The 27,793-nt window shown below is 38.0% G+C and overlaps 1 pseudogene; it reads right to left on the bottom strand.

The window, feature by feature from the left end:
• Positions 1–420: 420 nt before the first annotated feature.
• LOC129053235 (centriole and centriolar satellite protein OFD1-like) lies at positions 421–23,920 on the bottom strand (annotated as a pseudogene).
• Between the last annotated feature and the right edge of the window lie 3,873 nt (positions 23,921–27,793).

Here is a 27,793-nt window from a genome sequence, read left to right as displayed (position 1 = left end):
CAGCAGGTAGAGGGCAAAAAATGTCTTGATACCACCTAGAGGTAGGTTAGCAGAGTTTAATCCAGAAATTGTAATTTTATAAATCTTCCCAATCTAAGCCTGCCCTTACAAGGACAAAGCATAGTTTTATAATACCGATGCAGTATGAATCACTAAAACATGCAAGCCATGCACAGTGGATTGAACTTGTAATCCCGGCAATTTGTGAGGTCGAGGCTAGTGGATCATTTTGGCCAAAAGATTGAGACCAGCTTGGCCAATATGGTGAAACCCTGTCTCTATTAAGTACACAAAAATTTGCTGGGTGTGGGTGGTGCATTCCTGTAGTCTGAGCTACTTGGGAGGCAAAGGCAGGAGAATTGCTTGAACCTAGGGGGTGGACATATGGTTTAAGAGATGTATGTTTTCATTTTTATTCTCTTCCAATTTTTCTTCTTTTAGTAGTAAATAGTCACTCATCTCTTGAACATTTTCATTCAGCATATATTTGTTTTGTTATTGCTAAAGACTGCTTTGACAGACATTAAGTCAACCTGAAATTTAAAAAGGAAATTTTACAATTGAATGATGACTTCATAGTGCTGCAAAAGTAAAAGCTTGCAGGCTCCTTTAGGCATAATGTCACAATTTAACTAAGGTCACTAAACAGATGCCTGAATCTCTGCAAAAATGGCCAAACTGCAGTAACAGAAATTGTCTTCTGCCCTAAAATTGGGGCAGAGGAAGTTTTATGGACCACATCGCATGAAGCAGGTCCTTCTAAGATTATCACCCCATTTTTCAGAAGCAGCGAAGTACCTAACAACAATCACTCATAACAGCAATATACCTTTGTTTTAAATATGAAAAGGTAAGGTAAAAATGGCCAGGCATGGTGGGTCCCGCCTGTAACTCCAGCACTTTGGGAAGCCAAGATGAGAGGATTGCTTGAACTCAGAAGTTACAGAACACCATGTACAACATGGAAAAACCCCATCTCTACTAAAAATACAGCAGGGCACTACTGCAGCTCAGACATGTAATCTCAGCAGACTGTGAGACCATGATGGGTAGATCACTTGAGGTCAAAAATTTGAGACCCGCCTAGCCAACATGTTGAAACCCCATCTCTACTAAAACAACAAATATTAGTTGGGCATGGCAGCAGGTGTCTGTAATACCAACTACCCAGGAGGCTGAAGCAAGAGAATCATCTGAACCCCAAGGCAGTGGTTGCAGTGAGCCCAGTTCACATCATTACACTCAAGCTTGGGTAACAGACTGAGACTCCATCTTAAAAAATAAAAAAGAAAGAAAGTAAAAAAAGAAATACATCATTTGCTTGGTGTGGTGGGGCATGGCTATAATCCCAGCTTTTTGGGAGGTGAAGACACAAGAATTACTTATGCCTGGGAGGTGATGATTGCAGTGAGCTGAGATCACACCAGTGCACTCTAGGCTGAATGACAGAATGAGACTGAGTCTCAAAAACCAAAGAACAAACAAAAATAACATTTTGCGTAGTGCTTTTCTTTTCTTAGCATACTATATCTCATATTTGCATATGAAGGCCTACAAAGTTCTCATGTAAGTTGAACTTGCAAAATAAACTTTATATTTAAAATGTTTTAAGTGCCTAAAGTTCCAGCTTCTTCTTCAGACAGCAAGCACAAGAATAAACAGAAAACTAAGGAACCAATGGGGTGTGATAAATGCAATGCATTTCGTTTTAATCTGTGAGATAACACTGTAATGACAGACATTTTTAGCTGCTGCTGATGGAAAGAGAGAAAAAGGTTGATGTAGTAACAGACCGATGATAATATTGGCCACCTGCTATGAACTAGGATCACTGAATTCCCTCAACAACCCTATAGTGCGGAAAATATCCTACAGTTTACAGCTGAGGAATATGCAGTCAAAGGACCTGCCCAAAGGCACACAAGAAATTAGATGCACAAATAGGATGCAAGAAGGACTCTAAGAATCAAAGCACTATCTACACTTTCCTATATGGTGTTGATTGAAGTTAAGAACTATTGAATTAACTTTAGTCATCCCCTTCTTCGCCATAGAAATGGCAGTTTAAACATCAAGAGGAAGACTTTGGATAAATTATGTATGACTAGAATTTTATATATTGTCTAAAATCTATTTCAAAAAATATGCTGAACAATGACCTCAAGTTCTTACATAAAATTTACAGATTCATTGAGTTCCTCCTTTTTGAATTAGTAACTGTGTTCTCCTCTTGCAAGTAAACAGGTTTTCCTGAAAGAAAGAGCCCTTTAAACACCATAATGTTTTCCTAGTGAATACCAAAGCTATTTAATATCTATGGCCAGTATGTCAGACCTAATGACCATTATTTTATATTGTGAAATAGCCTGTGTAGGGGACAAAACTTTCACAGGCGAGTAAGAAATAAGCCCTGTTACCTAACAGGTGATGTGAAGCTATAACTGTCATCTATGTGTTGAAATTCCACAATCTACACATGCTAATCAGAGAGATTTTAACTTCCTTGAAGTTGAAGATCTATTTGTTACTATATTGCAAAAGATAATATAGTTACTGTATTGTAGGTATTATTGTGTCATTTTCATTGTATTTAACTTGAATCTATGTAGATGTATTATCAAAGCATAATTTGTTACATAGATGATGGTACTAATGTATAAAAGAAGTGTAAGTCTCCACAAGATAGTAATAAAAGGGGAAGCCACACACTGGGTGTCTGGACAACATCAAATAACCACCCTTGGTATACTCCCAACAGTCTAATTGAAAAGTCCACCAAAACGTCACCTCTCATTACAGGCAATTTCCTAGGATTATATTGAAATATAAAATATCTGAAGACTGAGAAATCACTCACCTTCCAGTCTCAAGGGCAATATATACAAGATTTCAGGAGGTTATATATACAGTAAAAATATTATAAATAAAGAAATACATTAGAAGCCAACAAAATAAGAAGCTATGTCACAGGAGACAGAGAAGTTAAAATTTTTCTAAGTGAAAAAGAATGTATCTCAAGGGTAAAAGTAATAGGTATCAGAGGCAATAAGTTGCTGCCAACTTCTTGATAATTACAGATTTATCAAAATATATTCAAATAAAGTTTAATAAAATATACAGAAAAAAATCACTGGCCTTTCTGATTATATAAAATATTAAAGATAATTCTTTCTCAAAAGTGAGTGAAAACAATTTTTTTAAATTTTTACATAATTAAAATTACAAAAAAAATGAACTATTGAAGAGACAATGAAGTGTAGTGTATTTTTTTTTTAGAATATAAAGCAGACCCAAACTGGGAAGCTAATAACCTGTATCACAACTGAAAACTACAGCTTCTTACCCCATCCAAACATTACTTTTATTCTTCCTTTTATCTTCAATCAGTCCATTAGTTCTAATGATGCGGTCATCCGTTAGTTCAAGTTGATACCTGAGAATCAGAATGATTAAATATAAGTTTCTGAGTTATCTTTCCAGAAAGATGAACATCAATATATGAGCTTATCTATGGTACAAGTGCACCTGAGGGCACTGAACACGACATTGTGTGAACATCAAAGTCCCTCAGTAGTAAAGCCAGGGACATGAATGTCAAACATAAAATGTCCAGTAAAATCCTGCCTTGATATTGTAAAGCATAATCATACAAAATGGAGGGTTGTGTTGTCATCAGGTTACTGAAAGCATCACTTCCCAGTTGGTGTCAACTGACCTGAAAAGTGAGGAAGAAAATTAAAGTTACACAGCACACAACAGACTCAATCCCAAATGATAATTAGCCACTTTCAACCCACCTGTACTATCTGCCCACCTGTACTATCTGCCCAGCCCAAACAAACGTAAGGAATTTTGTGCCCAGGGACCAAGCACAGTCCGGGGAAGCAGGTGCTAAGAGCATTATATCTGAATGAGCGATACCCAAAGGCACATTTTCACAGTTTTACTCTTCTTTTCCTGCTTTTATAAGCTGTCTTTTGATTCCAAAAGGATGAAGAAACACTCCTGTTGTGACCAGTCCCCAGACTCCAACTCTTGCCAAAGTCATACGAGAATTCCAAATGCCAGAAAGACACCACGCAGGCCATGGAAGCTGTCACAATGATACCAAATAGTTCACTAGCTCCACAACTCTATAAAATTAACAAACATACTTTAATACATGTATTCCTAAAAATTCAGTAACTACAGAAACTTCGTTAGCTATTTTAACATAGAAACCGACAAAAAAATTGGGTAAAATACATCATTTTCACATGTAAAAAATAAAGTTTCTCATGGTTAGTAGTAACATGTACCAGAGGCAATAAGCTGCTGCCAACTTCTTGACAACTACAGATTTATCAAAATATATTGAGAATATATTGGGAATTCAGAATCTATAAAAAAAACTATTCTATTTTTAAAAAATATAACTTGTTTATAGAATAACCTCAAGAAACCTTTGCAAGTTCTGTGTAATGGAGTATCAATGATCAATTATGAGGAAGGCAATAAAAAGAGGCCAATAAATTGCCCAGAACACTTGAGTTGAGTCATTTCCTCCTGACACATTAACAGCAAATATTAACTGAGCATGTTTTATGTGTAAGATGCTTTTGAATGCACTGAAAATTTACCACATGAACATAGTGTCTTAGCACAGGGGTATTACTTACTGATACACAAGGTCAAAGTAAAGAAAAGACAAAGTAACCATACTTGTGCATGTTTCCCTTTCCCTATCAATTACATAGTTAATTTTAGCTCTTTTCTTTTGATTCTGGCTTTGCAGAATCATCAAGGAATACAAGGCACATGTTCACTGACAAACAGTCAGACCACTAAGTTTAATTTATACATTGTTAGATATCCCCATCTTTGTGGCAGTATGAGTGGGGTAGAGGAAAAGCAATGATAATTCAAACTTTACAGCTTATCAACTATGCAACCTGAGCAAGTCACAACATAGCGTGAAATTTAAAGCAAATCACAACCCTCGATACATGTTTGAGAAGCCATGAGTAAGAACAACAGAGGATGTGCTTTTCTATACCTTATCTTTTAAAAACGACCCTAACTCAAATGCAGGAAAGTATTGGCTATTGATAAACACATGTATTTTTTCAAACACTAAAGTTTGCATAAGATGTTAATCAGAGACTACTTCCGTAGCTTTTGTTATGTTTCTACCAAAGAAATTTAAACATATTACTTCCACAAATGTGCCAAGCAATTACTTAAGAAGTTTGTTCTTCAGCTTTCAGTCATAGGTCCCCTCAAGACACTTTGTATTCTGTTCCCATCTCCTAAATCCTCAGTCATGCTTTTATGTTTTTCTTCCTGGAGTTTCTGGGTTCTGAAATCAGTAAAATACATAAAGTAAATAAACTATAAAAGCTGAGTTAACAAATTTAGGAAAAACATCACATGACATGTTTTTAGTTCAACCAACTAAAACTGCTACATGACAGTTACTACTGGGAAGTAGAAGAAAACAGCCAAAAGTCCTCAGTGTATTTTATGAACTGACCTAGTTACAGTGTGTTGAAACTAGCAGAAGCAGGGGGCTGTGACATATGAGTGAGAAGAGTGGGAGGGTCTCTTACTGAGGGGAGTGGGAGAGTCTCAAGGAAGAAGTGGTTTCTCATAGAAGATAATTAACACTTAAACAATAGTTAAAGGTGATAAATGGTCCAAATCAATGCTGGGATGAAAGAATGATACTATTAGTTACAAAGTAATAAAACTGCACTTATGGGCTGGGAGCTGTGTGGCTCATGCCTGTAATCCCAGCACTTTGGGAGGCCAAGGCAGGTGGATCACCTAATGATAGGAGTTCAAGAACAGCCTGGACAACAGGGTGAAACCCCATCTTTACTAAAAATACAAAATTAGCCAGGCACGTTGTCACATGCCTATAATCCCAGCTACTCAAGAGACTGAGGAAGGAGAATCGCTTGAACTCGGGAGGCAGATTTCGCAGTGAAGTGAGATTGCACCATTGCACTCAGCAACAATACCAAATCTCCATCTCGAAAAAAAAGTGTACTTATGTATCTGAATCTTTTATAATGCTGTTTGTAACTCTGGAATTTAATTAATAATCTCATAGATATTTAAGGTACAATATTTGTTTTTCTTGCTTAATAATCTATCAGCTTTAGCTAAGTTTGGTGGCCTTCAACTATAATTCTAGCTTTGCAGAATGCTGAGGCAAGAGAATCACTTGAGCCCAAGAGTATCAGACCAGCCTGGACAACATAGCAAGACTCTGTCTCTTAAAACCAAAACAACACCACCACCACCACCACCAACAACAAAACTTACAAAGAAAACAAACAGAAAAAAACCAAACAAACAACAATTGATTGAATACTCATCAAGTTCCCAAAGAGAGGGCAACAGATAGATGGGTCATTCAGGGCTTTTAAGTGCTTAAGAATAAAATGATCTTCATAGTGAGACTTCAAATCACCAATTGTACCAATTCCCAAGCCAGGGAGGTGGATTCACAGTGATGAGATCCAGCCATCCTGAGAAGCACTGCAAAACACTGACTAGTCTAAGAACAGCTGAAGGCTCCAGGTATCAGCTCCCTCTGCTGGTTATCTGGAAAGCCATGAAGAGGTAAACTACATTGAATTTAGTACATATGCTGAAAGAATAGAAAAGAAGTAGAGTAAATGAGGGTAAAAAAAGTGACACGCTCTCTCTGCCCAAATGTTGTTTCTCTTTTTTTTCTCTCTCTCGATTAATTTACCTTTTCATTATTGCCAAAATGAGAGTAAGGTACACAGCTAGCTGAAATAAAAAAATCAAACCTATAGAAGTGAGAAAACAACATTAAATAAAATGGAGACTAATTCTTTAATGAGCTAAAATTCCTAAAGTATCTATGGAATGTCATTTAACAGCACATTCCCAATGGAAAAGAAGGCTTCTTGTGCAAAATATAGACGAGTGAGCTTGCTGTCAATCCCAGGTAATATATGAAGGATGAAACATTTGTGAGCACTTAGAAAAAGTGAATAGCATTGAGAAATAGTTTCATCCAATACAAGTCAAGTCAAACCACTATACTTCCTTTTTTTTGCACACAGAGCTGGTAAAAGCCGCAGGCCTAGATATTTGAAATCCAGGTCTAATACATAAACACAAAAAACTATCAAACCTGGAGGACTGAAGTTAATTTTAAAACATATGACCTGTTCAAGTATTAACAGCTTCTCCAAATTTTCTGTTTGATGTTACTGCAGCCTGGTGATAGCATCTAATTCTGCCTGTCATCTTAATGTTCAATATTTCAAAAGCACAGCCGTAGTGTTTGTTTCTCTTAATGTGTAACTTCTAATGCTGTGTGATATCACCTTTATAAAAAAGAATTCCACCTGGCAATAAACATTAGAACACTTGCACATATATTTAGTAATTCTTTTTAATCTCTTCATTCTGAATGTCCAAAATAATCATGCATACATACAATCCAAAATCTTCAACTCTCTGTTTCAGCTCTGCTTTTCCTTCTCTTAGCAAATCCATATCTTTTAGTAAAAGAAGGCTTTGAGCATGAATTTTCTTCTTTCAGTCAGTAAAACGCATTAATTTTGGCTGGCTGTGGTGGCTCATGCTTGTAATCTCAGCATTTTGGGAGGCTGAGGCAGGTAGGTCACAACATCAGGAGTTTAAAATCAGCCTGGCCCAGATGGTAAAACCCCATCTCTACTAAAAATACAAAACTTAGCTGGGTATGGTGGTGGGTGCCTGTAATCCCAGCTACTCAAGAGGTTGAGGAAGGGAATTGCTTCAACTTGACAGGCGGAATTTGCAGTGAGCCGAGATTATGCCACCACACTCCACTGGGTGACAGAGCAAGATCTGTCTCAAAACAAAAGGCATTAAGTTTTAGGCAGCAAGTTAATGAAAACATAACAAATTTAAATAAATATAGTGCTTCCTAAATTCCAAAAACCAATGTACAGAAATTGAGAATAACAATTTTACCTTCAAATTATTCCAACTCAGCTGGGCATGCTGATTCACTCCTGTAATCCTAGCCCTTTGCGAGGCCAAAACAGGCTGATCACCTGAGGTCAAAATTTGAGACTAGCCTGGCCAATATCGTGAAACCACACCTCTACGGAAATTCCAAAAATTAACTGGGTACAGTGGTGGGCACCTCTAATCCCAGCTACTTGGGAGGCTGAAACAGAAGAATCACTTGAAACTGGGAGGAAGAGGTTGCAGTGGCCACAGTAGTGCCATTGCACTCCAGCCTGGGCAAAAGATTAAAACTACTTCTCAAAACAAAACAAAACAAAAATCCACTTCAGTGTATTCCTCAACTATCTATTCCAGCTGCATAAATATTTACTCTCTCAATTTCTGTTAAACTACATTTCCATATATTTTAACACCCCTTGTGTAATTTATGCTACTTAATTAACATCTTGCAATCCCTTGTGTAATTTTTTGGGGGGACTGGATTCTGCTCTGTTGCCCAGGTTTGGGTCCAGTGTTGTGATCTCGGATAACTGCAACCTCTACCTCCCAGACACGGATCCTCCTATCTCAGCCTTCTAGGTAGCTGAGACTACAAACACGCACCACCAAGTTCAGCTAATTTTTTTGTAGGGATGGTGTTGTGCCATGCTGCCCAGGCTGGTGTTCAAATGAGATCACCGCTGGTACCGCTGGGTACCATTTCTACCGCTGGGCTCAAAGGAGATCACCATCTCAGCCCCTCAAAGTGCTAAAACTACAGGCATGAGCCACCATGCCTGGCCACCTTAACTAAAATTTGGTAAGTTTTTCAAGGAAAAAAATAAATAAAATATACATTTAGAAATAAAACTCCAAAAGAATAAAATCCCCATCATTTTTTGTGGTGGTGCTTTCTGAGTGTTTTAGTTCATGAGTCATTGTGACTCAGGTTAGCAAGCTCATATGAACTTGTAAATGAATGAGCCAACCTTCCACTTATGTCTTCACAGAGCAAAAATTTACTAAATACATATCATATATCAAGCAGCATACTGGTAACCGGATATAAAGATGTAGACAGATACAGTCCTCCTCTCTGAAGACCTCACAGTATAGTCAGGGAGAAGCAATCAAACTAAGATAGGATAATTTTATAACTGAGGTAAATTATGACTGCATGTAGGAATGAGACATAAATGAGTTGCTCAGTGGGAGTCAGAGAAGGCATCACAACAGTGACATCCAAGCTGGGCCTTGAATGACACTATGGTTTTATCAAGGAGAGAAGGAGATTGATATTCCAGGTGAGGAAACACAGTCAAGTTGGGTTTTATGAGAATGACAATCTTCCTCAAATCCTTCAGATACTCACATTTGAATAAACAGAATTCTAGTCAGTCATCTATCTTGAAGATGAAGTTATTAGTCTAAACACAATGTAATCATCTCAAAGATCTATGCATCCAACATTCAATTTTATAGCTGAAGAAAGCCCTATTTCCAGAAATGCTATAGAAAATTTTAGAGTGGGTGCCCTTAGCATTAAACAGCTATGTCTCACTGAGAAGCTCCAAGGAAGAGTGGGCACTAGGGGGAATCTTTCCTACTTTTAACATCTAGCAGCAACTGTTTTAGATGTATGTTTGAAATACTGCTGTAAATACTGTCACGTCTAAGGCACACACTTAGAAAAGGAATAAGATATCTTAAAGGAGAAGCCAACATAAACTCCCTGTAACTCCTCATCCTCTTCAAATCCTTTGCAGTTATTTTCCCAGTGATGAGATCAAATGGCCACATGGATGACCCTTGGGGCCCTGGTGACTCCTTCGCCCCAGGGATCTTTACCCTTGCACATTTTCATGTCTCCATCCAATGGCAGCATACTGCCTTTGATTTCCTTTCTCCACCTGAAACCTCACTCTGCAAATCTGCACTCCTGGACGATCTTTATTCTTCCACCTACCAGTCTCTCCAGATCTAGTTCTTGATCACTGAGACTACCGCTCAAACCTCCCTTTCCCCCTAGGTTACCAGCCACTTGCCCTCTTCTCTGCTTACTTTTACTACACAGAATCTCCAACTGAACAAGCTGCATTTCTCAAGGAAAATGAATTATGCTCTGCAAAGCTCCACTTCCTGCGCATCTCCATCTTTCCACCCTCACTGAAAGGGGCAGCAGAAAGAGACCCTTAAAATTCCTCCCCAGAGGTAGAACAGAAAACTCACCTACAAACATGTGGTTTTGTCTCTCTCAATTCCAGGTTACCCAAACTACAACTGGGCCATCAGTACAGGTAATCAGTGCACTCTCCTTTAAAGAGCTGTTCTTACCTTATCCATATGAGCTACTCTGTACCTCCAAGTTGCTTCTGAAATCCTTAATCTATCTCCTTAATTTGCCTGAGAAGATGAAGCTTTTTTATAGCTGAAGCAAGCCCTATTTCCAGAAATGCTATAGAAAATTTTAGAGTGAGTGGAACTATGTTTCTCATAATTCCAACTTGACTGGTCACCTCTTCAATTCTTGTCTCTCCACCAGCCTCAAAGGGCACAAATTTGTGTATCCTTCTCAAGGTCCATCGTTCTTTTTATTTATTTATTTATTTTTTGCACTCTTGGCCAAAGTCCCTACTGCTCTTCAGGGGCCTTGTTCCATCAATTGAAACATCTCATTCCTGGATCTTGAGTAAATCCAGTAACAGCTGTAGAAAATAGCCACCCAGTAAAAATTTTTCTAAATACCACCTCTTGGTGCTTTTGATTTCTTTCAAGGATACTCTTTTCTCAAAGAATGAAGGCTTCAGATTCTGCTTGACAAGCTTTCTCGAAATAACTTCAGAACATAGCTAATTCCTTCTCATACTCTTATCACTTCCATGAAGAATTCAATTGCAAATTTATTACAAAAAATAAAAGCGCCAGTCATTATACTATAAGAACAGTAACAGATTCTCCCTTTACAGCTAGCCTCCACACTAATGCTCTGTCCAAATGTATTATATTTATTTAATCTATAGTTTTATATCATTTACTGTATTTGTAGAACTCAATCCAAAGTCATAAACAAATCTCATCAGAAAAAAATGATATGCACAACACTGAAGCACTCCATTTTTTATTAAAAGTTCCAAGTATTTTTTAACATACCTAAGATTAAATCTTTAGGTGACAAACAAGAACATGACTCTTGTTAACTGCAACAAGATACAGATTACCTTTTGACACATTTCTGCCAGAAGTTGGTTTTCTATTTCCCTCTTATATTCATTTAGCTTTGTTTCTAAAGACTCAAACTTTATATGCTGAGAATAAGCATCTGCCAATTGATCATTAATAAGCTGAAGGTTGTCAGCTATTAAAAAGTAACACATAAAATTAGGACACAGAAGTATGCTTAGGTATGTAAGAGGCCAGATTTCTGGTTCAAAAGTAAAGAGTATACTTAGGGGAAAGCATATGTGTCATCAATTTACTTTGAAATACAAAAAAAAAGTAAGATAGATGAATAGATGGACAGATAAAAATGATGAAGCATATATAACACAAATGTAATAGTGAAATTTAGGTGAGAGGTATGTAAGTGTTGACTAGAATTGTTTCAAGTTTTCTGTATATTGAAAACGCTCAGGCATTTACCAACATCCACCACACCCAGCTAATTTATTTATTTATTTATTTATTTAGTCATTTATTTTGTAGAGACAGGGTCTTCCTGTGTTGCCTGCCCAGGCTGATCTCAAACTCATGGCCTCAAGTGATCCTCCTGCCTGGGCTGGGATCGCAAGAATGAGCAGCTTTGCCTGGTAATAGCTTTTAAGAATAAATCTTCGAAAAGTCCTTTCCAAGCATGATACAAAACCTGGAAGCAATAAGGAGAAATATTCATCAATCTCACTACATAAAATTTAAAAATTTACATATGGCATAAAATAAAGAAAAATAATATACTCAAAAAATAGTTGCAATAATATGGAGGCATAAGCAGAACTAAAGTTATGAAATTGTCATATCGTTAAAGAGCTCTTACAAATCAGTTAAAACAAAAGAAAACAAAATGGAAAAATGTGGAAAAAAATGGACAGATTGCAGAAAAAATAACATGTCAAACAAAGATAAGCAAGATTATCAGATGTTGAGTAAACATGAACAAAATCATAAACGCAAATTAATAAAGCAAAGAAACCATTATTTTCCCTATAACACCATTAAGATTAAACTTTTGATAATGCTAGTGTTGGGAATGGAGTGGAAGTATAGCTGTGCTCATTCACTTGGGAGAGGAATGTGTCAGTGCTTATATATATTCAAAATGCAAGTGTCTTTTAATCTACTCATTCCAATTCTATGAATTCACACAGCTGTACTTTTATAAGCACACACAGCGTGCACACTGCATATTGGTTGCCTCTATTGGAAAAAAGCATACAATAAGACAACTAAATCTCCATTAATAGGGGGTTAAATATTTACTTTAAAAATAATTAGTCTCAATATACTGCTACAGATAGATATATTGGTTGATAGAAAAAGCAAATTGCCAAAATGATCTATAATATAATTTTATTTGATTATGTGTTTTAATTAGAAATACATAGAGTTTTAAACTCAGACAATTCTACAAAAATAACCAAGAAACAAAATTATTAAAATTCTAATTATCAGTGGAGAGTCAGATTAGACATGGGCACAAATTGCTAGTTTGCTTTCACTTTATATCCTTCCGAATAATCTGAAACTTTGTTTTAAACGAGAAGCATGAATTATTTTTGAAATTTTTGGTTTCTTGAAACTAAAACCATTAGTCAGCTCAGCACCTTATCCCCATCCCTATCCTCTTCAGTGAGGGCATTACAGTTAGATTGTTTTGACAAAGTCTGCATTCTATCCAGGGATCAGCAGACCAACAACGGCAAACATTAATGTTTATTCTTGGTGATGTAAAGCTTTATGGGTTTGACACTGGGTCTTTTCATTCTCTTAACAGTGTCTTCCACAGAGATGTTTTAATTTCAATTAAGTCTAACTTATCTATATTTTTCTTTTATATATCTTGCTTTTGGTGTTATATCACATCATGAAATTCAGGATCACATAGACTTTCTCTTGTTTTTATTTGGAAATTTTATAGTTTTGCAATTTACATTTAGATCTATGGTTCATTTTCATGCACATGAATATTCAATTGTTTCAGAGCCACATATCCAAAAGACTATCTTTCCTCTATTGAATTGCCTTTGCACCATTGTTAAAAAAAATAATTGACAATATTTGTGTGAATCTATTTCTGGATTCTCTGTGTCTGTTCCCATTGATGTATGTGTCTATTCTTTTGCCAATTATAGATAAGAATTTTAACTTTCAGAAAGCAAAGCGTCAATGTCCAAATTTTCTTTCTTCATCGAAATTTTGTGCATTTCATTGTCTGCGTATCTTTGGCTGCCAAATGAAATATTAAGATTGGGAAGAACGGGTGACTAGAATCTAGGAGGAAAGTACTGTTAGTATTCAACAGCTTAGCATCCCCTGAGGGTAGATATACTAAAATAGGATAAGATCACAGGTCTCTGACTCAGGGGGCAGAAAACCGTTAAATACAATATATCTTCCTATAAGTTTTCTGTTGTTTAATTAGAAGCCATCACTCTTTAAAATAATTTTAATTTACCAGAAGTTATTTTATTGTTAGCTAAAGGTTCTATCCAAATTTTGGCACTAGTATGACTAGCACTACTCATCATTTTTCTGACTCCCAGAAATTTTACTGGGATGCTAGGTAAAGCTGGTAAGGGTTGTCACCCAGATATCTTTCTGAAGGAGATGCATTTAAAGAGACTCTGTAAAGATGGAAAAACTATTTTTAAAGATAATGTAATATAGTAAATGTATCGATTCTTTCATGTTGGGGGGCTCAGTCAGTCTGGTGGGAAAAAATATTAAACATAGTTAGAGTAATAGCCACAAACCATCTTGGAAGGCCAGAGAGTTTGCATAACCTCAGTAATAGATATGGTTGAAAGTGACTTTCTTTACCTTTAGTTAAATAAATTAAAGTACTGACAAAGGAATGTGGGGAAGTTATCTAGCTAGCTTGTTTACTCATGTGGTCTGAAGACTAACCTTTGAGGTACCATGGGTGCTTAAGTGCTTAGGGAAGTCCACAATGTCAATTTTGCCCCAGTGATGTTGACTCAAGTCTTTGTCAATTAATCTTTACTGATAAGTGTGAGTTTCATTTGCTGGTCAGGGCCACAGTTGCCACTGTTCACAAAACTCTACTGGAGTCTGTAAGTGGCTCGGACACTCAGCTTCAGCTGGACTGGCAAAGCAGAATATGTATGTTTCAGTGTACTTTATTCATCCGTTGTGGGTTCAGGGGTCTGCAAGGGACAGACCCCCAAATTTGGTGCCACAGCGTGAGAAGTGTTACCACAGTTCCTCCTTCCTTCCTTCCTTCCTTCCTTTCTCTCTCTCTCTTCTTCTTCTTCTTTCTTTCCTTGGTGGGGAGTAAAATGGCACCTAGCTAGGTTACCCAGGCTGGAGTGCAGTCATGTGATCTGAGCTCACTGCAAACTTCCCCTCCTGGGTTGAAGTGATTATCTTGCCTCAGCCTCCAGAGTAGCTGGGATAAAAGGCACTTGCCACCATGCCTCACAAATTTTTGAATTTTTAGTAGAGATAGGGTTTCCCTGTGTTTACCATGCTGATTTCTAACTCCAGACCTTCAGTGATCCTCCTGCTTCTGCCTCCCAAAGTCCTGAGATTACAAGCATGAGGCAGTTGTCCTGGCCCACAGATTGTTCTGTAATATCTCCTTTTCTTTTGAAGTAAAAATTAAGCAATAGATACTACCTATATACCTTAGAATCATGTTGTTCATTTTGGTAGTCACTAAGCACATGTAGCTAATTAAATGTAAACTAAAAATTGAGTTATTCAGTTACACTAGCTACCATTCAGTTGCTCAATAGCCGCATGAGACTAGCAGCTACCACATTAAAAAGTATAGATAAAGACATTTCCACCATCACAAAGAGTTACAGTGGATGGTGCTTATATATAACAAAAGTTATATTACACATTACTAAACACATATTTTCTTCTTTAATGACATATTAACACATTTAATACTCTATCAATTGTACTTGAGAGGCATACCTAGTATACAAAGACACTTGGCCTAAAAGTCAGCTTTTTGAAGATTTTTTTTTTTTTTAGAAATATTCCCAACAGTAGATATTTTTACAAACAGTATCTTTCAGTGTGTCTGTAGGGCCATTGATACTGTGTGAAGTTTTCTTATTTGACTATCTGAAAGTTATTACAAAAATGAAAATATGGGAATAATGACCTACAGAACAGGTGAACTATTGTTTAAAAAAGTAAGATATGGTCAGCAAGGAAAAACATGTAATTTAAATCTAATTAAATTTCTTACTGTTCTCCCTCAAAATTAGCTTTATTATTTTATAAGGAAAAGTACATAGAAAAATCTTGCTATAGCTTACAAATATGTAGGCTCCTATATTTTTGATTTTCTTTATCAAATCCTGAGACCTGTTAAAAGAAAATATTTTACCTTTATAAAGCTATTCAGTTATAATTAACAAACCGAAGCAGAATATATAAACTAAGTAATCATACCAGTGATTTCTAGAAACTGGAAGTAGGCTGAATTTTATTGAGTGCAATCAATCCTGCATAGTAAATACCTTAAGAAAATAAAAGGTTACTAATTAGACATAGTTTTATGGCAGTGTTTAAATGATACATTATAATATATTTATGAATAAGAGATTAAGAAACTTCCTTCAGAAAAAATAAGATTACAACTATGCTAACAAAGCAAAATACAAGCTCTTTCTTACACTGTTAGATAAATTACAAAAACATTGAGTTAAAATAATAAAATATCTTTCTTGATCATGTAATTAATCTCTAAGTGTTTTACATCAAATGTTATTCAATTACAATTTTTTAAAAGTAGTGTTTAAAAATGTAAATAAGCTAAATTTTCACTGTCCTTGCAATCATGACTACAGTGCACTTAAAATTCTGTTAAACAGACATTTTGGGCAAGTATTTATATATATTTCTGCTATAGTATATATGAATAATTATGTCTACTCTAAGAACACGAATATGTTTTCAACTGAATTTCCTTTAAAGAAAATATTTTACATTGGTATTTTATGTTAGTAGAAACCATTAAGTTGTTTGAGTGGGATTAATTCCTATTGTAAGAATTATACAATTGCTAAGTACACAATAAGTAGGAGTATATAATTATTAGAAAGTTAGAGAAAGATACATCAAAAAAGAATTCCAGACAAGGTACAGTGTCTCATAGTTGTAATTACAGCACTTGGGCAGACTAAGAGGGCAGATGACATGAGCTCAGGATTGAAAACAACACTGCCCACCAAGAGTAACCCAGACTCTATAAAAAAAAAAAAAAATCAGCAGAATGTGGTGGTGTGTGCCAGTAATCTCAGCTGCTTGAAAGGTTGCAGTTAGCATAATTGCTTGAACCCAGGAGGGGCAGATGTTTCAGTAAGCTGAGATTATGCCAATGCCCTTCAGACTTGGTAACAGAGTGAGACCCTACTTCTAAAAAATAAATATGTAAATAAATACATTCATAAGGCCGATAAGTAAAATTTGGTTGTGTATGAAGAAACTCAGCGTATTTAAAATTTGAATTCAAATACTGCACTAAGGCTACGCATTGTGGCTCACATATGTAATCTCAGCATTTTGGAGGCTGAGGCAAATGGATCACTTGAGATGTGGAGTTCGAGACAAACCTGGCCAACACAGTGAAACCCCGCCTCTACTAGAAATACAAAAATTAGCCAGGTTCTTGGGCAAGCACCTGTAATCCCAGATACTTTGGACGCTGAGGCTGGAGAATCGCTGGAACCCAGGAGGTGAAGTTTGCAGCCCGGAATCATGACACTGCACTCCAGGATGAGCAACAGAGTAATACTCCATATCAAATAAAATAATTATAATACTAAGCTTCTTGTGTCCTTAAAACTTTGGAATATGAAACTCTTAGATAACTATAGACAACCTAAAGAAAGTAAAAGCATATACACACCACCAAGAGTGAAATTTAATGTAAACTATAGACTTTGGCAATAATGACTTGTCCCGGAAGGTTTATCAATTCTAGCAAATGTACCACTTTGATGAACGATGTTGACAGTGGGAAAGACGGTGCATGTGTAGGAGCAGTGGGTGTATAGGAATTCTTTGTACTTCTCCATCAACCTAGCCGTGAACTAAAACCTGCATTAAAAAACAGTCTACACACACACACACACACACGCACATTCACAGGGAAAGTTTGCTTCATCTACCTTTAAAATAATAAACTGGGACAAATGTTTAACCATAATGGTGAAGAAATATAGTTAAAATAATTAGAAATGTACTAAAAAATAAAATGACAGTCACTTTATTATTTGGAAACTTTAAAGATTTTTAAGGATTACATCACTTAAGTTATTTGATTCAACTCTCCACAGTCTGGTTCCTCATCTGTAACACACGAAACATCTGTTGTGTGTCTATCACAGTGCCAAATTCAGAGCAGACATTCAACAGATTGGCAGAGTCTTATCAAACAACATGGAAAATAGATAAATCAATTTGAGCTCTTAAACATTTAGAGATTGTAGATCGCAATTTTACAAAAGACTAAATGTGATACCAATAAATTAATTTCAAATTTAGTAATCACTTGTTACATAACAAATGTATTGTGTGCAGGTACAATGGAAATTCAAAGAGAAACGAGAAGTGGACCTAGTATAAAAGCAATTGTCTATAATGCAGCATGTTACAGTCAGCTGAAAAAAAAACTGTTAATAAAAAGTTCAAAAACAGAAAAGGAAATACATTATCTTTTCTTTTGCTAACAAATTTCTGGAAAGAAAACAGAAAGTGAAGACTCATAGCCATATCTTTGTTAGTGATCAGCCACTAAAGAGTTAGGGGTTCCTAGTAACAGGGAGTTCCCTTGCACTGAAATGGACTGAGGGTGCAATTCTTCATTCAATACAGGGTGCATCAACTCATGAATTAGGTGGTTTTGAATTTGTGTCTTGCAAGGGAGGAAGAAAGAAAGAAAAGAAAACAATTAAGGAAGGAAGGAAGGAATGAAGGATAGAAGAAGGAATTAAGGGAGGGAGGGAGAAAGGGAGGAAAGGAGAAAGGAAGAAAGGAAGGAAGAAATGAAAGAAGGAAGGAAGGAAGTCAAACAAGGTAAAATAATTTCAGTAGGATTGTCTCAGTAGAGATATACACAGATGTGTTACATTCATTGGAAAACTTCCTTTTATTTCCATAATGTTTCTAGATCCATAGCCAGAAGTTAGGAATCTTCCCCTACACAAGTCTTACCCCATGACACAAGAAGGTCAGTGTGTTCTACAAAAATGTTTCTTTCCTCAGCTTCCAAGTGAAATTGGTGATTAGCCAGACCCATTTGCAGACTCTTAACTTCACTTCCCTAGAAGTCCATTTCAGCAGCTTATGCTTGGGATATGAAGTATAGGAAAAAATTCTGCCAGTTCATCGCACCTCTGTGGACTGTTGCAAAATATAACCAAAATATTTAACAACAAGGGACTGCTATGTATGTCACAAAAATATCCAAAGATAAGACTGTTGCCACTAAAAATGAGGATTTCAAGAAACTTTTAAGGAAACAGAGAAATGCTCACACCATATAACTTAAATTTAAAAAGGATATATGCACAGGATATATCTACACATTTTAAATGTAAAATATGCTTATGAAATGCATATTGCAGTGAAAACACATTGAGCTAATCCTATTCCTAGCTGTTAATCCAAATATAAAGTATACTAACAAATATTTGCTGCTCAAATGAAATATTCAGGCATATCAATATAGTTTAAAGATGAAAGTGTTAATTTCCCGATTAGACTATTAAAACAGAACACTAGTTTTTTTCTATATGTCGCCAATGTCCCACATCAAAACGCATTACAAACCCACTTGTTAGTTTAGGAAACTGTAGGCCAGATTTATAAAAGAGGCCTATTCTTACTAAAATGTGTTCATTATATAAATGCTTTCTGCTCCTATCTTATTGGCAGCTCAATTAATTATTTGAACATTCTCCTTTAAGTTGACTCAAATGCAACATTTTCTCAATGGTTTCAAAGAGACTGTAATATTTCAGGGCAGAGTTTTGAAACCCAAACATTGGATGAATATAAATGTGAACTACCTATTACAGGTTAGACTTCTAAAACTTATGGAACAGATAAACCTAAATCCGATAGTTTGAGTGTGCCCAGTACACCCACATTCATCAACGTTTGGTGTAGCTTTTTGCGCAGCTCATCTTGACTCAACAGACATGGGGAGCAAGTTGGATTAGAAGACAAAATGGTTACAGATTACTTCGGGGGTAGAGGGGAGGTGAACGACTGAAAAACAACGTGAGATTACAGCCGTCACATCGCATCCTGCTCCTCTTGGGGACCTACTTAGTACAGTCTTCTTGGTCTGAAGATACATGGCACATGCATTGGTTGCCTAGCACCGGCCAGAATCTCCACCCACATCTCGAGGGAGCACATCCAGGGTATCCAAAAATCTGCCCCCGGGGAACTCGGCTGAAGCAGCGGGGTGCCGGTCTTCACAGCGGGACTGAGATTGCCTTTCCCTCCTTGGCCTGTCGCTTCAGGTAGAGGATGGAGTGAGTCGAAACACGCATTTTGGATCCCTGTGGGACTTCACTGGCCCTGCCTGACGGCGCAGGTTGGTGCTGTATCTCCACTCCTCCCTCGGGTAGCCCAATCAGATCTACCACGCCCTGACCGGCTCATCCATTCACTGAGAACTTCCAGCTGCAAGTTTCTGCCCTCTTGGGGTCTTTGCTTTGGTGGTTAACAGTCAAATATTCAATTGACCCAGGGTTTCTTAATGGAGCCACTGTTGCCTTTTGGAGCCAGCAGATTCTTTGTTTTGGGAGGCTGTCGTGTGCTTTGTAGATTTAGCTGTATCCTTGGTCTCTATTTTGTCAATAGTATCTTCTCTTCCAAGCGAGACAACCAAAAGGGTCCCCAGACATTGCCGGATTACCTCTTGGAAGCAAGATGGCTCAGGGTCGAGACCCACGAGCTAAATGTTTTTCAGTAGCCACCATTGTGTATTGTGAGGAAAGGCGAGCCTGACCTCATGATGCTTACATGTAATTAAAAAGAAAAGGAGCCAACCCTCTCAGAAGCAATAATGAACATGTTACAGCCAGATAATTGAGCAAGAGCTCAGATATATATATATATATATATACTCATATATATGTATATATATAAATAAGTAAAGTAATAAAAAGTAATAAAGTAATAAATAAAGTAATAAAAGTAATAAAATAAAGTAATAAAAAACAAACAAACAAAAAAAAACAAAAATCCAGGACCTTCTGGGGTCAGTAAGTAATCTACCCTGAGTCCAGAGTTGTATGTTGGGAATATAAGCCTGAAAAGGTATCTAAGTCCTGTGAGGATAAAATTTGATCAGTTTCAGCTTTGTACACAGCAATGAAGAAGTGTAAAACGAATTTTCATGACTGGCTGTGAGAAACTTAAAGTCTTTAAGAGGCAGTATGAGTGACAGGACTTCTTAGGAAGTGGAGAACCTGTAGGTTTTTGGTGGAAATAATTGAGGAGGAGAGACTTAGTTGGATTTTAAAAAATAGGTAGGGGTTGCGGGCAGTATCAGGGAGAACATTCCAGGCAAGACAAGAGAAATAATAGTAGCTCTGAAGTGGATACAGACAAAGTGGATTTCGGGAAGAAAAAAAAAAATAAACGACTAAACTCTAGTGGAGGTGGAACAATAGGGCTGAGAAAAGACATGACCCAATGTGGGAGTCTGCTTTGAATACCAGTACATGTTCCTGTAGTTGAGACGCATCCAGGCTTTAGAATGGGATAATGAAATGATGAAAGCAGTGTTCTAAAAATAGGTTGATAGCTTTTAAATGTTGTTAGGTAGTATCACCAGTCCACTGTATAAAAAGTAATAATAATCTGCCAGGCATGGTGGCTCATGCCTGTAATCCCAGCACTTTGGGAGGCCGAGGCTCAAGGATCACCTGAGGTCAGGAGTTCCAGACAAGCCTGGCTAACATGGTGAAACCTGGTTTTCACTAACAACACAAAAAATTAGCGAGGTGTGGTGGCGTACATCTGTAATCCAAGCTCTCTGGGAGTCTGAAGCTGAAGAATCACTTGATCTGGGAAAGCGCAGGTTGCAGTTAGTGAGATCGTGCCATTGCACTCTAGCATGGGCAAGAACAGCAAACAAGCAAATAAAAAGATTGTGTCTGAAGACCCCACTCCCACTTTTGATCACACGGTTGAATATATGAATACAATTAGATAAAATGTTCTTCAAAAACTAGCATAACTTCTCCCAAAGGTGAGATAATTGCTTATAATATTAATAGAAAAATGTCACATTAGAGACCTATCAACAGTGTTCAAACTGCCCCTCCTTATTGCAATAGACATGTACCATGACAGATCAGTGACCCCAGGTCTATGGGATGACTGAAAACACTGCTGTTGGCAGGAATGAACAGTTTTTCCAGAAGCTCTTCTATAGAGTCTCTACAGAGGCCAGCTACAAAAAGGGATGTGTTTGGAACGAGAGTCCGTGAGTTTTATTGTGCATTTTCCTGCAAATTAAACTAAGGGCAGGGACTTCCAAGTTCATTAAGCATCCTCTCACTCTGACACTGGTGGTGTTCTAGCCACCCATTAGATTGTAGTTTTCAGTGACTTCAAATGAGCAGCCCTGGGCTTGACCTATGTGATGGTTTGGAATAAGTCTGTCGAGTTCAGCCTCATGTAGGCACTGCACATCCCGAAATCCATAGGAGACAAGGATAATTGATCACAGCATTCTTTCCTACATTCTTTTCTACACAGCATTCTTCCCCTTTTCTTTCCACACTTAGTCTCAGAAAATTTCTCAGCCCCAGTTCATGGCAGTCAATACCAGTTGATTAGATTTCACTCATGAGAGGAAACTCATTTGGCAACCTTTTCCATTAGACAGCTTATTGTATTTAAAGATAGTACTATGCCAAACCCTGTTCCCCTTCCACCCCAAAAAGTTCCTCTCAGCACCATTTAAACATCCTCAGTTCCTTCAGTTGCTTTTGTCTTCTTTCCAGAGCTTTCCCTAGCATAAGTCTTGCCCTCCCCTCACCTATAACACACACAGGTCAGAGTTATGGATTAATTTACAATAGATTTCCAGAAATGAGTTTCTTCCACAAAGATGATATGATTCCCAGAACTCACTATCTTCCCCTAAGAGGGCATGAACATTCTCCCCGATCTTGCTCTTAATACCAGCTAGAACTGCATTAGCTTTTTGACCAAACTCTCAGACTTTTACATCTTACAGAGCTTGCAGTAAGTTAACACTTTACTTGATGTAGGTGAACTCTTCTTAATCTAGGTTTCCCTTGTCCTATGGTTGTACAGTTGATTTCTAATCCAAAGTACAGGGCTTTCTTTCCTATTCGCTTAACTTCTATCTTGTTAATTTCACCCAACTTCCTTAGCCACAGAGATCATTTTGAATCCTAACTTCTGCCTTCTAATGAATTCTAATAAATAAACCCTTGGTGTTATTTTTGAATGTGATAAGTTGTCTTCATTCAAGTTATTGATTTAATTGCTGAGGTAGACTAAGTTACGATCAACCTCAAAGCCTGATTATATATATATGTGTGTTTGTGTGTGTGTGTGTGTGTGTGTGTGTGTGTGTGTTTGTGTCATACTTCCACTCACTGGAGGCCTTTTAGCCTTTTGATTCTAGACTCACTGACGTCTGGTCCCATGCTCATGTTGATTAGTAGTTAGTGTATGTAGACTCCTTAAATTTAAGGTATTGAGAGATCTCGTCATATCACCAAGTTGATTTCTTTAGACTTCTCCCTGTCAAAGACCAGGTTGCCCTACCTATCAGAGACAGCTGTTGTTTCCATCACAAATAAGGATCCTGGCTCTCTCTCAGCCAACAAGCCCAGTTTCTTGTTATGCAGGATTTCCTCATAGGTAACTTAAAAAACTCCAGTAACTTCTCACAAAGTTGCTGTCGACGATCTGAACATAAACTTCATCATGGAGCCTCTGAAACCCCTGAGACATCGGCATGGGAAGTTTCAGAAGGCTCCTTGCACTGTTGAGTCTACTTAGCACTGAAATCTTGCCATGTCTGTCATTCTTGCATTTCAATATTGTCTATGCTGCAGGCCGTGCCACTACCCTCCAGTACCATTCTGCAAGCATTGAACACTTGCTGAGTACCAATTTCTGTATTAGTGGTGGGGATACACAGTGGAGAGGAACCACCCCTTTCTCACACTCTCATTTCCATATTGCTGCAGATATCTTCACCTTGATGCCTCATTGCCTCTATGCAACAACTTATCTACAGTGCTTTGAAATGCATGCCCCTGGCAGATGAACTCCCTTTGTCCCCAGTCTCTTAAGAGAATGTGCCTTCTACTCATTTGCTGACACTTCCTGGAGTTTCCTTCCTTTTCTCTCATATCTGCAGGTTTTTCTGGCTTTGGCTTATGTTAGTTTCCTACTGCCACTGTAACAAATTATTAAAAATTTAGTGATTTAATAGAAGATAAGTGTATCATCTTACACTTCTGTAGCATAAGAGTGCAACACAGGTACTTGTTGGGCTACAATCTAAGTGTGCACAGGACTGTGTTCCTCTTGGATGCTCTAGAGGAGAATTTGTTTCCTTGCACTTTCTAGCTTCTACGGGCCTCCTGTATTCCTTAGCTATAGCCCCATCCTCTGTTTTCAAAGCCATCAACATCACATTGTTTTTCCATTCTTCTGTGACTTCCCCCTGACTTTCCTCTTTTGCTTTCATCTTCTACATTTAAGGCCATTTTAATGGCATTGATCAAGCTGGATGATCCTGGGCAATCTTCCTATCTGAAGGTCAACTGATGAGCCACTTTAATTTATCTTTGCCATGAACCCTAACGTACTCACAGGTTTTGCAGATTGGGATCAGGGCATCTTAGAAGAGAGGCCACATACTGTTTGTTCCCCTCAGCTAGACATTTGGAAACTATCCCAGGTTCTCTTTTTGCCCTCAATTTCCCAATGTAATCTATCATCTAATTCTGAGTAGCCACCTCCTCAGGGTCTCTGGGACAAATGTTCCTTGGAGATTCTTCAAAGGCCCCTATTTAAAGCAATAAAAAAATCAAGCAGACCATGAATACACACTAATACCAATGCAGATATGTCGGTCATGACAGTTGCTTTATTTGCATTATATATTGGAATTCTAAATAATAGTCGTTTTGTGGGTGAAGGGAAGGTGGATGATGTCACAGAAATTTTATACAACAAGTTGAAATTGGGCTGAGCATGGTAGCTCATGACTCTAATCTCAGCACTTTGAGAGGCTGAGGTCTGCAGATCACTTGGGGCCAGGAATTAAAGACCAGCTGTGGCAATATAGTGAAACTCTGTCTCTCCTAAAGTTACAAAACTTACACCGGCATGATGATGCATGCCTTTAATCCCAGCTACTCAGGAGGCTGAAGTAGGAGAATCCCTTGAATCTAGAAGGAGCAGGTTGCAGTGAGCCGAGATCTCACCCCTGCACTCCAGCTTGGGCGATAGAGCAAGACTCCATCTCAAACAAACTAACAAACAAATGAACAAAGTAGGTTTAGTCTTTTCACATAGTCTCATATTTCTTGGAGACGTTGTTTGTTCCTTTTTATTCCTTTTTCTCTAAACTTTTCTTCATGCTTCATTCCATTAAATTGATCTTCAGTCTTTGATATCCTTTCTTCCACCTCATTGATTTGGCTGTTGATACTTGTGTATGCTTCATGCAGTCTTTGTGCTGTGTTTTTCAGCTCCATTGTGTTATTTATGTTTTTCCTTCAACTCGTTATTACAGTTAGCAGTTCCCCTGACCTTTTTTTGAGGTTCTTAGCCTCCTGGCATTGGGTTAGAACATTCTTTCTTGCTCGGAAGAGTTTGTTGTTACCCACTTTCTGAAACCTACTTCTGTCAATTCCTCAAACTCATTCTCTACTCACTTTTGTTTTCTTGCTGGTGAGGAGTTGTGATCCTTTGGAGGAGAAGAGGTGTTCTTGTTTTAGGAATTTTCAGCCTTTTTGTGATTTCTTTTTTCATCTTTGTTCATTTATGTACCTTTGTTCTTTGATGTTGGTGACCTTTGAATATCTATCTATCTATCTATATATATATATATATACACACACATATATGTGTATATATATATATATATATAAATAAAACCTGAATATATTTTATATATATATATATATATTCCTATATAGAGAGGAAATCCTTTTAGTAGATGTTGACACTATGCCTTTCTGTTGTTAGTTTTCCTTCTATCAATCAGGCCCTTCTGCTGCAGGTGTGCTGGACTTTGCTGGAGGTCTACTTCCAACCATTTTTGCCTGTGTGTCACTATCAGAGGATGCAGAAAAGCAAAGATTGCTGCCTGTTCCTTCCTCTGAAAGCTTCATCCCAGAGGGGCACCTGCCAGGTGCCAGCCAGAGCACTCCTCTATGATGTGTTTGTTGATCCCTGCCAGGAGGAGTCTCCCAGTCAAGAGGCATGAGCTTCATGGACCCACTTGAGAAGGCAGTCTTTTGGAAATCTGCAGCTCTCTTCAGAGCCAGCAGGCAGGAAGGTTTAAGTCTGCTGAAGCTGCGCCTACAGCCACACTTTCCCCCAGGGGCTCTGTTTCAGGGAGATGGAAGTTTTATTTATAACCCCCAAACTGGGGCTGCTGCCATTCTTTCAGAGATGCTCTGAACAAAGAGGAGAAATCTAGGTAGGCAGTCTGGCTACAGCAGCTTTGCTGAGCTGCCGTGACTTCCCAGTGGCTTTCTTTACACTGTGAAGGGAAAAACCACCTACTAAAGCCTCAGTAATGGTAGACATCCCTGTCCCCACCAATCTCAAGCATTCCAGGTTGACTTCAGACTACTGTGCTGGCAGCGAGAATTTCAAGGCAGTGGATTTTAGCTTGCTGGGCTCTACGGGGGTAACATCCACTGAGCTAGACCACTTGGTTCCATGGCTTCACCCCCTTTCAAGGGAGTGAATGGTTCTTTCTTTCTGACATTTCAAGTGCCCCTGGGGTAAGAAAAAAAAAAACTCTTCAAGCTAGCTCAGTGTCTGCCCAAACCTATTTTTAACTTTTTAATCAAAATGTACATTTTTAAGTCTTCTTACAATTTTTAAATTTTTACTGTTTTTGTACACCTTGCATGAAAATTTATGTTTAGCACTTTCAATTACATGTTATAATGTAACTTTTGGCAATTTTTGACCTTAATGTAAAACCTGTTAAGTTTTTTTGTTTGTCTGTTTTTCTTGTAAATATCAGTAATACTAAACCTTTCCTATGGGTACAACTGAATGATATATTTGTACATTCACATACTTAATTATTGACGTTTCTTGGAAGCTGCATTTGCTATAAAGGTATTTTGAAACAGCTCTGTTTTGTTCTAGATGTCCTCAGACAATAGACAGAGACCTGGAATCCTCCTTCTGAAAGAGGACAGTTATGCTGAGAAAGCACTGTGTGTCCCCAGGGTTTGCTCGAGCTTAGTCCCATTGGTCCTTCGAGGAAGTGGACAGCAGTCTGGACTTTCTCTGCTACCAGGAGCAAAGCAGGAAATGGTTAAATCTTACCAGGTGGCTGAATTAGTGTTGCCTGTTCCAGTTGGAATTGGCAAAGGGACTGCCAGACTGGAGTCACATGAGGAAGAGAGAGTAAGAGAGAGAGAGAGAGTGAGAGAGGGAGAGAGAGAGAGGAAGAGAGAGAGAAGAGGAAAGAGGGAGCCAGTGTTAGAGATGGATTCCTGAGACTTGAGGGATTTAGAGCCCTGGCCTGAGCCTTGCAGTTTCCTTCAGGTCAGTTGTCCTCACACAAATCACTTGGAGAGTAAAATGAGAGAAAAGATGGGGCAGGTGGCCAGAGACTCTCAGGACCCAGGAGTTAACTTAGGATAAGCTGCCATTGCCCACAGCTTCCTGGGATGTAAGGGAGCCTCTGCCACCAATACCGGTCCAGGGTTTCAGCAACCACTGTAAGGATTAAAGAAAGGAGAGAAACCTGAAGGGTGGCTTGACAGACAACAGGGACAGGTTTATTTTTAGTCAGTGTGAGAGAGGGGGCTGGCCAGGTTAAGTCAGAGCCACACTCTGTTAACAGACTAAGAGTTTTTCATGATTCAGCCTCACAGAGCTTATCAGAGGCTTTGACTGCCTCTGTGTCTCTTTGTTGTGGTTTTCTGACAGAGAGCATTCTGTGCCTGTTTTCATACATCTTTCTGGAGTTGTAGGCATATCCCCCATGTCTGCTTCTAGCTTCCCTATCTTAGTGCACCTGAAGGGAAAGGAATGTGCTTATTACTTTTAGTAAGTAGAAAAGTGATTTCCTTGAAATGCACGAGGTTAAAAAGAGAGCTGGAAGTTAATGTGGCAGTATTTGTTCAAGATGAAGCTGCTGGACATGGATGAAACTGGAAAGCATCATTCTCAGTAAACTATCGCAAGGACAAAAAACCAAACATTGCGTGTTCTCACTCATGGGTGGGAATTGAACAATGAGAACACATGGACACAGGAAGGGGAACATCACACTCTGGGGACTGTTGTGGGGTGGTGGGAGGGGGGAGGGATAGCATTAGGAGATACACCTAATGCTAAACGACGAGTTAATGGGTGC

This window comes from Pongo abelii, chromosome Y, assembly GCF_028885655.2.
Source record: "Pongo abelii isolate AG06213 chromosome Y, NHGRI_mPonAbe1-v2.0_pri, whole genome shotgun sequence".
NCBI classification, from domain to species: domain Eukaryota; kingdom Metazoa; phylum Chordata; class Mammalia; order Primates; family Hominidae; genus Pongo; species Pongo abelii.
Note: the sequence above shows the minus strand (reverse complement) of the source record. Positions and strands in the feature narration are given on the sequence as shown.